Genomic DNA, 8,599 nt, shown 5'->3' on the forward strand with positions numbered 1-8,599 from the left:
CTGCCCAGCATGGCACACGAATCACATCCATCATGGAAAAAACCAGGCAGGAAAACAATAGCGCATTGAAACCACTTATGCAACAGAGCCCATGGGGGTCAAAGCCCTGGCATCCGGCTAACACGGGCGTCCAGGTGAGGGGCTGCCAGCTTGGTGGAGGTTGACAGCTAAACATGAGCTAAAGGCACCTGTCCTTTCCCTGTGTCCCCCTGCTGGCTGAGGCCCAGGAAGTGTGGCGCTGCCCCCAGCACCATCCTACAAAGACAGAGCATCCCGTTGGCGTCTCCTGACCTCCTGGTGCCAGCGCCCCACGTTACCCAAGCTCGACCGCTCAGCACTCTGGGGTCCCCCCTCCCACCCCTCCTCACCTCCTCACGTGGCTTCTCCACTGCCCCTAGCCCCCGCCCTTCTTCATTCCTGTCCCTGCCTTGGCCTCTCTCACCTAGTCAGTAACTCATCTTTCTAGATCTCAGATTAGGTCACCATTACCCCTCAACAAAAGCCCTTCTTCGTTTAGTAAAATGTGATGGACATGATGTGTGTCCCTCCCAGGCAGGAGCCCCAGGGGCCCACACCTGCTCTGCCTGGTCCTTTTGTCCTCTGGCCACAGCGGCTGGCCAGGTTCTGAGGCTGCTTCGTGAGCCCACGGACCTGCCAGGTCCCCGCAGCACCAGGGAACAGCAGCATCCCCTCACCTGCCCTGAGCCATCAGGAGGTAGGAGCATCTGGTCGTTTCCTTCTTCAGAGAACGTCACAGGGTCCTCAAGTTCATGGCTAGCGCGTGAGTTAGAGTCTGGAAAATAAAACAGGAAGGCCAGGCACCAGCATCATACAATGAAGAATTTGACTGGCCTGTGTCCCTGGTCCCAGGGACGGAGACTCCAGTATAAATCCTAGGAATTTCCCAAGCATCAGGAGCCCCTGCATCACACCTGAATTTATGCTAATAAGGTGACTCAAGGGGCCCCTGGAGAGTTCCAGGATGGGCAAGTCAGGCTGAAGGACCAACCTGTGATTGGTTTGAAGGTTGGGGCCCTGAGCCCCTGAGAGCAGCCTAACCTCGCGACCTGCAGGGAGGGGCAGGGCCTGGATAGTGAGTCCAGTCATGTGGTCACTGATTCAGTCCATCACGCCCTCACAGCGAACGAAATCCTGGTACAGGCTCTGCACACCAAAGCCAGGCGGGCTTCCTGGATGTGCTGGAAAGGTTCTGTGTTTTGATTCCATGGGGAGAGAACACCTGGGGGCCCTCCAGAGCCTGCCCTATGGACCCCTTCGTTTGGTGGTTTCTGATTTGTATCCTTTATAAGAAAACTGTAAACACAGGTTATAGCACCTTTCTGAGTTTTGTGAATCACCCTAGGGAATTATCAAAACTGAGGGGACCATGGGGACCTCCCAGATTTGTGGCAGGACAGTCAGAAACGAGAACAGTCTTGCTGGGGACCGTGCCCTTTAATACATGTGGTCTGCTCTCACTCCAGGAGATTAGCTCCAGAGCTGAACTACAGCAGCCCATCCAGAGGTGGCAGGATGAATGGGGAGATAGGTCAGATGGTGGATGAAGCCAGGAAGTCCAGCAGGAGTGAAGCCTCAGGATGACAGGATGGAGATGGAAAGCTATGGAGAGGCAGAGGTATCTTTCACTGAAGCCCAAGCTAAGATCTCACATTCCCTGCTCCTTGCAGCCACACAAGACCCTTTCTTGCCTAGAACTGGGCTCAGTCTGGCATCAGTGGCTCTACCAGGGAATGTCTCACCTCCCTTAGAAGGTGGGGCGCCCACAGGGAAGGTGAGAACAGCCCTGCCCTACCTCCAGTCCACTCCGTTCTCCCTGAGTCCTTATTCTGGGAACATGTTTCTGGGGGGCCAGGCCACAAGCACAGTTCCCATGTCCCTCGAGTCTCCTCCTAATTCACCTTCTAGAAAACTCCAAAAACATGCCCCCTACAACAGTCTAGTTCTCATATATAAGATTCAAAAACTGTTTACCCAAAAGGTGGCCTAGATAGAAAGCAGATCATTTCAAAAACAGAGCCAGACGAAATAAGACACCACTCAGAATTCCAGGCCAGTGTGTAGTGAGAATGGGAGCTGTGAGCCAGGCTCTAGAAAAGGGGGCCAGGCAGGGGGTGATCAAAGAAACGTGGCATAGCCCTGGGCCTCAAGGCCTTGACCGTCTATTTGCAGAAACAAGGTTTATAAATAGAAAAAGCCCTGCAAGGCAGACCATGATTAAATTGCCAAGAGGGTTGGACAGATCAAAAATCAGTCTGGTGAAGAATTTAAAGAAAGAATTGAGCCTTAAGTAAATGTCACAAATGCTGTGGGTCTTGAATGAGCTCTTGCCAAAGAAAAGATTTGTTTTTTCAAATTTGCTATTTTCACTGTGTATTCTTAACCTACTAGAATTGCATCAAAACCCGCTTCCACATGTTGTCACAAAACATCTGGACAGTGTGGTCAGGATGGCTGGACCATGACACTGACTCAGAGACAGGCTGACTTCTTAAGGATGACTTTCCTAAAAGGACAGAGGACCAGCCAGTCCCCCTGCCACCCAACCTCCTTGCTCCCTGAGAATCTGTCTTTGCCTCACATGTGTAGCACTTTGAAGGGTATACAAGGTACCCCAAACAAACCACTGGAGGTCGAGAGCAGAATACTGACACGATGCCACCAGCTTCAAACGGTCGGACAAAATAACGTTAAAATATATCACAGATGCAACTAGAGATGATCATACTAAATGAAGTAAGTCAGAAAGAGAAAGACAAATACCATATGCTATCACATATATGGAATCTAAAATACGACACAAATGAACTCATCTATGAAACAGAAACAGAATCACAGACATAGAGAACAGACTGGTGGTAGCCAAGGGGGAGAGGGTTGGGGGAGGGACAGAGTGGGAGGTTGGGTTTAGCAGATGCAAACTATTATATACAGAATGGATAAACAACAAGGTCATCCTATATAGCACATTATATTCAGTATCCTGTGATAAATCATAACGGAAAAGAATATTAAAAAAAAGAATATATAGGGATTTCTAGGTGGTGCAGTGGTTAAGAATCTGCCTGCCAATGCAGGGGACACGGGTTCGATCCCTGTGCCAGGAAGATCCCACATGCCACAGAGCTACTAAGCCCGTGTGCCACAACTATTGAGCCTGCACTTTAGAGCCTGTGAGCCACAACTATTGAGCCCATGTGCCACAACTACTGAAGCCCATGCACCTAGAGCCTGTGCTCAGCAACAAGAGAAGCCACAGCAATGAGGATCCTGCGCCCCACAACGAAGAGTAGCCCCCACTCCCCGCAATTAGAGAAAGCCCGCGCACAGCAACAAAGACCCAACACAGCCAATAAAATGAATTAATTAATCAATTAATTTAAAAAAGGCAATGTGCAACTAAATTAATAAACCATCTTTTAAAAAAAAGAATATATATGTGTATCACTGAATCACTTTGCCGTACAGCAGAAATTAATACAACGTAAATCAACTATACTTCAATAAAAAATTAAAAAAAAAAATTAGTCTCCAGGGTTGAAGTCAAGGCCCTGATGAGGAGGAAAAAAAAAGTAAAACCGTGAGATCGGCAACAGGAATATTTGAGTGAATGAGCCTGAGAATTTGAGCCCCTAGATTGTCTAAGTCCAGTGGACCACCAGAAGCAGCCCAATCCTCCTTTCTAGAAAAGGGTATCCCTTTGCCTGGAAATTAAGCAGTGAAAGACCTTCCTGAAGCAGGTGATTTGCACGGTGATGCTTTTTCTCAAGATTTGCTCACACATCCCCTCATTGATTCCAGGACAAAAGTCACCTGAATAGAACGATGTAGCCCCTGCTCCAGATATAGTTTGCATGCTAAAGGAGCTGCGGCCCTGGCTAATCAATACTATCAACAAGAAGGAAAATGGGGGAAATAACGTTGAGGGTACTGGCGTTGGAGCAGGGAGACAGGCTGGAGAGGGGAGAATGTATTTGAGATAGGAGCCTTCGTATGGAACTTAGGGTCTGCGTTCTGACAAGGACACCCAGAGCCAGTCCTAAGAGTCTACTGAGGTGCTGCCTTGAAGATTGGATAGAATGACAACCTGCATTTAATGGGATGGAGGTACCAACTTCTTTCTCATAGTATCGAGAAAAGCATCCTTCAGTTCAGGGAGGCAAGGAGGTGAGAAGGGATTTACCAAGAAAGATGTGAGAAGCCATCCCTCTATACATCCCCAGGAGAGCCTAGAGGGCATGCCCTCCACTAAAATGACAAGGAGTGCATGGGGGAGGGCTATATGAACATTTTTGAAAAGCCTGCAGAGGGCTGCACTTTTTAGGGGTGAGTTCACAGTGAGAGATGATGTCATAGAATTGGGCTCCCTCCAATCAGTGAGGATAACGGAATGAGAGAATCACAGAGGCCAAGGGGCACTCAATTTCAAAAAAAAAAAAAAAGATGTAATTACCCAAGATAAGAATAGCAATCAAGATGCTATTGGTGCTTGACTTGTAGGGATGTGTGCTGATGGCTACCGGATCACGTGTTATCAGCACAAGATAGATGGGGAGTCAATCAGGGTACGTACGATTCAACATGTTCAAAAAAGACTTTGAGCAAGTCTTTCATTCAATTCTCGGATCTAAATCATTCTCAGATGAAGAAAAGCTTGGATCCCCTCGAGGGAAGACCCAGCAATGCCATCACAAGCCTATGTAGTAAACTTTCCCCATTCTGTCCCCAGATGACCAGAGGTCATCTGCCAAAGTTACTAATCCCTGGGAGAGGGATCTAGGCAGACACTTCCTGGACTATTAGCTATGGGTCTGAGCTGACACGGATCACAGGAGATCTGAAAAGCCATTGTGATCCTCCAGTTAGAGTTGGGAAGTATGAAGACCAGGTGACAAACAGACTATTCCCCCAATTCATCTCTGTCTCCAGGGAATATGCCCCAGGTAAAGGACCACTTAATGCAACTTGCACTTCCCATCACAAAGAAACACGTGCCTGACAAGGCTCTTCCAGTCTTAGAGGCAGCAGACGTGGCACTGGGAATACTCCTCTGACCTACTGTCAGGTGACCCAGAGGCTAACAGTCTGGAGTGGATCACTGAGCAACTGCTATATAACCCACCAGGTGCTAGAAGATTCCACAGTGCTGGAGGCATCTCCACATGGACAAAAACACCAGGTGGAGTCTCAGGAAATTCCCAGTAGCAACATCACAGCACAGACCTCTAAGCTCTAAGGTTCTGGAATAAGGTCTCTGCCCATCTTTTGTTAAAGATGAGGCCCTGCAGTCACTTTGGAGAGCAGTCCAGACCGTGTCTCACAACTTCCCAGGGACTGTCAAAGGTTAGGAACTGGATGAGCCTTCAGGAGTGGACCTGGAATCTCCATCAGACCCTCCCCTCTTCCTGCTCACCTTCCCTCCTCGTCGGGGCTGACTTCCAGCAGACATGGCCTTGAATCCTGGCTCTGCCTCCTCGGGGTGGTTACATAACCTCCCTGGGCCTGTTTCCTCACCCGGGAATGAGGATGAGGTCATCTGTCCCCATGATAACCAGTGCAAAGAACCCAGAGCACGGTCACTATTCCCTAGTCCCCTGCCATTTCTTTGTCCCCAGGGCTGCCTTCCAAGCTGCTCACAATGTTTGTACAATTGTACAATCGATTTTGTTAAACTGCCAATTTTGACTTAAGCTTCATTAGGATTTTCAACCCCCAGGGGCAGAGCTCCCGGCTGTGCGGCCGTCTTTGTGTTCCATCGAGGGCAGGACCGCAGGCACAGAGGCCCAGACCCGCTTGTTAGAGGGGCTACAGACTCCGCGGTCCCTGCACTTCTGTTCCCTTGTCACCAGGCATTATCTCAGCAGCCACAGACCCACCAGGGAAATCTGCCCTTCACCCCGTGCCAGGCCGTCCTGCCTCAGACTTTCAAATCAGGCCATTACCAGCCTGGAGCTCAATTGTTATTCACTGGGCTTCAGCTTCTCAGCTCTTATCTAATCAACGCACAGACCCAGTTATTCAGCCAGCATTTACATAACCCCTTCCCTCTCTGGGGCCCTCCATCCTCCAGCTGCTCCCCTGGGCACAAAGCTATGGTTTCACTTAATTGAGTGTACTGAGTGTCCCAGGTAACAAGGCATTGCCCTGTTTGTGCAGGCAGGACTGGAAGGTGGGGAAGGGTAGCGCTAAGGCCTCCCTGCTGGATCTGGGCCCCTAGAGAGAGCCTGTCCCTGCAAAGTCACCCCCTCTGTGTCCAGAACTCACACGCTTGGATTTCCTGTCAGGCTCAGTCTCCCTGAGGACAGAAAGCAAGATGGGTGAGCAGGTCACCTGCCCCCACGGGATCCTCCACCCCACACTCACCATGGGGTGGCAGCAAAGAGCCCGGGCTGCCTGTGCAGCGACCTCAAACTCCCCACCCAGCTCTTCACACACAGCATCTTCCTTAACCCCTAACAAGTGCTGTTATTCCTATTGTTCACATGGAGAAACTGAGGTTGGGTAAGGTGTCCTTGGACAGGCAGCCAGCGAGTGGCTGATCCACTCTGGCTGTAAAACTGGCTGGCGGGCTGCACAGCACCGCCCCAGCCCAGCTCCGCACAGCTGGGTCCACCCCTGGAGATTCTGCTTCGTTAGCTTCGGAGCGGGCCTTGGAAATCTGCTTTTTTAAGGCTCTCCGGGTAAATCTGGTGCATTACTAAGGTTGGGATGAGCCCCAAGTTTCTTTCCATCTTTAGAAGTTCTCTAGTTCTGAGAGATTTTAATCAGAAAGGACAAGTTAGAGGCCCCTGGCTTCCCGCACTCCCCAGGGACCGTTCCTCTGTGCTCTCCCACGCCCTCTCGGTGGGCTCTCCACCCCTACCACCCCCCACCCCCACCCCCCAGTCAAGTCAGGCGACTGGCTTCACAGGACGACAGACACCTCTGGGTGAGGCCGGCTCTGGACATAGTTCCCGCTTCCTTCTGGAGCCTGCAGGTGGCCTAAGGGGAGGGGCCTCGGCTGTTATCTATCTCCAGCCCCAGAAGACTGAGGGCCAAGGGGAAAGGGCGAGGTGGTGACGCCAGAACTGGGGCAGGGCAGAATTTACAAATTTATGGCATACATTTGCCATTCACCAACCTATCTTCTGAGCCTAAAAAGCAGGGAGAACCCATTTCTACTCAGGGTCAACACCCACATCCTCACCCCAACAGACCGTGAGGACCTCTGACAGTCTAAAGCAAGGGCTGAGGGTGAAAAGGGGGGCTTTGGGAGAGGCCTTCAATCGGGGGTCCCATCCCACAGTACACCCCATAAACTGCATGAATTCAGCACAAGTGCAGAGGTGACAAGTGTCCCTTCGTGGAGGCCTTGGGGGGCTCGGCGTGGGAAGAACCTCCTGAGAGCAGCATGGAAGTCCCTGGAGCTCCTGCCCCAAAGCCCCTTGTGGCCACAAGTGGGTGTGGCTCTCAGGACAGCGAGGCCCCGATCTGGCCAGTGCACAGGGCCAAGGCCGGCCAGACCACACCACTGAGATGAAGACGCAAAATCTCAGGGTGGGGGCGGGGGAGATCCCCCGGGCCGGCACTTCTCCTTAACGCCATGCTGTGAAGCTCGTGGGGCCAGCAATGAAGCCCACCTCTAAGGAGAGGGGCAGCGCTGTGTACAATGATCGGCGCCAGAATCACGAGAGTGGGAGCCCGAGCGCGGGCGCAGCAGGAGAGGATGCTCTGGATGGAAACGCTTTCCTCCTCGAGCCGAGTGGTGAGGATGCTAAGAAGGCGGGGCTCTCGCACGCATGCGCACCCGCGTCCCTCTACCCTCGCCCACCCGCATCCTCCCCTCCTCACGACTCCTTGCTTGCCCTACCGCCATATCTCTTCTCTGTGTACGTTGGGGACTCCAGATGACCTGGGCTTTTCCCTGCCCTACGCCGCCCGATAGCCCAGAGGAAGTCTCAGTGAGCAGAGGAGGAAGGCTGTGTAAACTGACCGTCTATGCAGTAGACCGCTCTCCTGCTCCCTGTGACGCAGCAAGTTCCAGAGGGCGCACTGGAGGCCAAAGCCAAGGCCTTGACTTGGAACGAAGTGCCCTTTGGCCTGGAACTGGTCTCAAGGTTCGTCTCCCACAGGCAGTTGAGGACATGGTTATGGACCCTGTGCTCCCAGATGTCAGCTGCTCTAATTGCCCCGCACACATGAAGGACTTTCTTTTGACTCTTGACTCTGCATGTGTAACCGTGTCATAAGGTGAACAGAATTGAATTCATTCTTGGTATAAAATATCAGCAGGTTATCAAACAGTTCAGTTAAACATAAGTGTACAAACATAGATATACATCACCTTCAAGCCCTGCAACACATGTAACTGCACTGTGAGCCTATTACTACCTCCCCTCCCCCTGGTTCTCGAACAGTGGCTCAGCCCTGGTTTGTCCAGGGGCTTCACTTTTGTCACCTGGCCCTGTCCTCTGCCTGTGTGTCCTGAACTAGTCCAGACTAGCCAGGGTCAGGTTTGTCTCCTCCCTGAGTCAGCAGGGCCAGGCTGACTGCAGAGACGGCTCAGGTCTCCGTTGTCCTGGCTCAGAGTTCAGCTGTAAAA

The sequence above is a fragment of the Hippopotamus amphibius genome, chromosome 5 (assembly GCF_030028045.1).
Source record: "Hippopotamus amphibius kiboko isolate mHipAmp2 chromosome 5, mHipAmp2.hap2, whole genome shotgun sequence".
Classification (NCBI taxonomy): domain Eukaryota; kingdom Metazoa; phylum Chordata; class Mammalia; order Artiodactyla; family Hippopotamidae; genus Hippopotamus; species Hippopotamus amphibius.